At 44.5% G+C, this 4,332-nt stretch overlaps 1 non-coding gene across 1 annotated transcript; it reads left to right on the top strand.

Annotated features, from left to right (window-relative positions):
- The first annotated feature begins 713 nt into the window (after positions 1–713).
- On the top strand, positions 714–786 carry Trnat-cgu (transfer RNA threonine (anticodon CGU)). The gene has a single exon. It is a non-coding gene; the product is annotated as a tRNA-Thr (tRNA).
- The last annotated feature ends 3,546 nt before the right edge of the window (positions 787–4,332 follow it).

Here is a 4,332-nt window from a genome sequence, read left to right on the forward strand (position 1 = left end):
TGTCCACCCTCTGGGACTCAGCAGTCTCCCCCTGAGTCAGCCTTCCTTTTCCACAAAAGGTAACACAGCTTGGCACTTGAGCACTTTTATCAGCCAGTTTCTTGGGTCCTCTTCTAAGCCTGTTGCGGGTAACTAGAGCTGGAACAGAGTGGGCAGGCGTGTTTGCAGCTAAGGGGATAGTGATATGGCGACATTGATCAGTAATTAAAGATATTGAGAGCCAGATTTCCACCATCAGGAAATGGAGTCACAAATATGGAAAATGAGAAAATTAGAATGACCTTTATGGTGTTGGACTAGAACTGGAGATGTCCGTTTATTTATAGCCAGATATAGAAATAAATACAGATGTCAGTGTGTGTGCTCACCTCCACATGTTCCTTAGCTAGGTTCACCCAGAGCTCCCGCAGCAGGGACTCTCCAGTGTCGATAAGCACACCTGGTGCCTAGATCCTGGCTTCTCAACATCATTCTGCACTTAAAGTAGAAATGTCTGAATTCAAGGCTGAGGCACAAAAAGTATAAAATGAGCCTAAAATATTATTATTACTATTATTATTATTATTATTATTATTATTATTATTATTTTGCAGAAGGCAGTAAAGTACTCGAGGAATGATAGCAGGGTATTAAAAACACATAGGTAACAGCTTGAGGAGGCTTTCAATGGCCAAGTTAGGAACAATTTGAGTATCAAAATAAAGAATAAGGGCTGGGGTATAGCTCAGTTGGTAGAGTGTTTGCCTCGTAGGCACAAGGCCCTGGCTTCAATCCCCAGTATCACAAAAAAAAGAAGAAAAAAAGTGATAGTATCAGATTGTGATCTATTGAATAAACAGGGAAACACGAACTCACACAGCTGCAAAATAGTAAAAGTTTGTTGAGCAAAAGGCTAGTCACATAGCGTCAGTGATTTTTTTTTCCACACACAAAACATTCACTGATTACAAAGAGAAAAGAAGTGACTTGACTCTGCAGAAGACTTGTGGACATTCTCTGAATAAAGCAGCCAAAGTTGACATCAGAAAGATGAAAAGATTGAAAACCTGCCACACCCGTGTAACCTACGGTTACTTAGGAAACTCAGAGGTGGAGTTATGATTGTGGCAGAGGTCTCCTACCACCCTTGAAGGTGGTCCATATGCCTTGACCACTCAGTAGAAGGAGCCAAGGGCACTACAAATCCATGTCACGGAGCCTTCCAGGGGTGTTCATGCCACGCCCCAGTGGGTGCTACGACATGACTGTCCCCAGAGTTGTTGATCCACCACTGCCTACCTCTGCCTGGTGCACTCAGCCCCGTCTTGTTTAATATGTTTAACAATAAGTTGGATAAATACACAAGAACATGTTTATAAATGTAGAGCACAAATAAAGCTAAAAATAGAAAATACAAAGAATTGCTGAGTCAGCCTCCAAAATGATCTCCCCAGGGTAACAAGATGAAATATGATCAAGATAAATATAAAGTCCTGCATTTATCTTCACAAAATTAAATGTAGAGAAGCACAAAGAAAAGATTAAGGAACGTCGTGATATTTCACATGGGAATAGAGCTCTGTTGTCCACACAGCACCTGATTCTTCTCATTTAGTCTCTTAAGAAGTTGACTTTAGTGAATCCAATTCACTAAATTGTTCTATAAAAATTTACTCAGATTTATTCTTTTGGTTGCAAATCCAGGATTTCCTGGCGTAGGTTTGAGTTTATGTCTATTACCAAGAAAAGCTGCACTCTAATCCCTGTCACACCTAAGAGTCAAGAGCGTCCACTTTGTCCATAATTAGACAGTGAGACATGGGGGAGGAAGGAACAGAGATTACTTTCTTCAACCTAGAGTCTTATCTTTCCTTTAATTTCTAACTCCTCTAAGAAACTTTCCCCAATCTGCCCAGTTGCCATTAATCAATTCTATTTCTACTGAGTTCCCATATATTAACATACACACATGTGTATAGTGCTGTTCACTATCTTGAATTAAATTTAGTTATACTGTAGCAACCACCTCACCCACCCTCAAACTCAAATCTGGATTATAGCCTCTTGAAAGATAAGATTCATGCCTTACACTTTCCAAAATCTTCAGCACACTAGCAGAGATTTGCCATATTTTAGGTACTCAATAAGTAGCGATAATGAAGTACAGAGTCTGAATCACAGTTTAGCTAAGTTTCCTCTAGTCATTTTTCCCTCTGAATGTTTGATTTTTGAATCTTTAAAATCGGTACAATAATACCCACTTCATAGAGAGTTTTCTGAGCATTCAATGCTATCACTGGCTTTACTAAGGTCATGAGGAGTATTTCTTTAAATGGAATGATTATAATAAGATACCCTGACTCCCAAATTCCTACACGGAGCTCAGATATCAGCGTCTTGTGGTCCTTAGCAGTCCACAGTTCCTGCAGACTCTCCTGGTCCCTGACTAATCCCTAGAAGCACAGCAATGCAGCTGTCCTGGTTTAAGTCAGCCATGCAGGGCTATTTGAGAAGTGTGGAGTTTCTTTTTTTCTGTGACTGCCCCTAACGGCATCCTAAAGGCACAAATCCTGGGTTCCCAGGCTGCACGACTGTTTGCAATTCAACAAATGGTTGACTGCTTCCTGTGTTCCAGGAACTGTGTGAGGGCCAAAAGAGACAAAACCTCGACTAAAGCCTAATTCTACCACCCAGGAACTCAGTCTGTGGAGAGCTGGGGGTACACTTATAAGAACTAATCTCCCACAGAGCAGAATGTGATAACAGCCAATAAAGCATTTGAGTTTTACTTACAGGAGTTAACAGATAGCCATGGGGTAGAGAGGGTTTAGATATGAGGCATCACCCAAAACCCCTCTGTTAATGCAAGAATATTCAGAGATGCAATGAGTAGACTATGGGAGTTGTAACCCAGCCAGTCCATCTTTGTCTGAATGGACTAATTAGGTGGCTGGTGACGGTAGGCGTGTGGGGAGTGGGTGGAGGAGGCAGGTCACTGGGGACTTGCATCTTCCATGCAGTTTCTTTCACCCCTCCCCCCAAGCCCCCACCTCGGCCTCCTCTCTCTGCCTGCTGGCTGCTCCAAGCAGACAGCTTGCCCATCGTGCCTTTCTGCCCTGGGGTTCGCCCTCACTTGGGGCCCAGAGAAATGCAGCCAGTTGACCACGGACTAAATCTCTGAAACTCTGAACCAGAGAATTGTGCCCCCCACGTTTTTCTTGTCTGGCACTTGGGTCGCAGGCATTGAGGTAGAATACCTGAATAAAGGAGGAGGTGGAAGAAATGGGTGGATTCAAGTCACAACCAGCAGAGGAGTTGGGCCAGAGCCTAAGGAATGAGCTGTGGGGAGAACCAGGGTATGTCATTTTCTGCAGCAGCTCTCAGTGCTGTGTGGCATTCACAGTCTCCTGGCCTCACCCCTCCCCGTACCTGAAGTTACGAAGCCATTCTCCCGACCACCACCATACCTTTCATTCACTTTGGTGAAGCCAACCGCCATGTTATGAGCTGCCTCTATGGGACAGCCCAACTGGCCAAGATCGTCAGCAACCCTGCAGACGGCAACCTCTGAGGCCCAGGAGGAGACAAACCCTGCCAGTAACCAGGAGAGAGCCTAGAAGCAGATCCCCTCCCAGGCAGACCTGTGTTGACTTGGCCCTTACACCATGGCTGCACTCTTACATGAAATCTGAGCTGTGGGCCCAGTTAAGCCATCCCATAATCCTGACCCACAAAAACTGTTAGTACATATGCCCTGTTTTAAGAAATGACATTTTGAGGTAATTTGTTATGCAGCAGTAGACGATTATTTACTTGGAAAAGATTAGAGAGAAATTTTGGAGAACACTGAGTATGGAGCTGGTATATCTGACCTGTGACATTGATCTTGCTTATATCTAAGAGGGAATAGGGAGATAGTAAAGATCGTGTGCAACAACTATAGGTGTGTTTTTCAAATAGGAACTGGCAGTGATTCATAAGAGGTGTTGGAACATGAAGACAGGGGTGCTCCATTTAAAAAATCATGCAAAAACCTTGATGTGCTCATGTTCCTGGATAAAGTGCAAAGAAGAATTGAGAGAGTGATGCTGGAAAGAAAGGTGAGACAGGAGGGCTGTGGGTTCGAGTCCCCTGTCTTAGCTGTAGATGGAAATTTGGGTGACGGGGACAGGAGATCACAGTAAAATTCCAAAGACTAGGAATACAGACCTGGAATAGAGAAACGCAGGGACAGAGGCGCGGGGGGCACAGAGGTGGCCGCTGAGGAGGAGGCCACGGCTGGCCACGACCCTGACCCTGCAGCCCTGAGAAGCGGAACCGCCGGGTGGGCCACTGACCCACCACGGGGACCGT

The sequence above is a fragment of the Callospermophilus lateralis genome, unplaced genomic scaffold, assembly GCF_048772815.1.
Source record: "Callospermophilus lateralis isolate mCalLat2 unplaced genomic scaffold, mCalLat2.hap1 Scaffold_94, whole genome shotgun sequence".
Lineage (NCBI taxonomy): Eukaryota > Metazoa > Chordata > Mammalia > Rodentia > Sciuridae > Callospermophilus > Callospermophilus lateralis.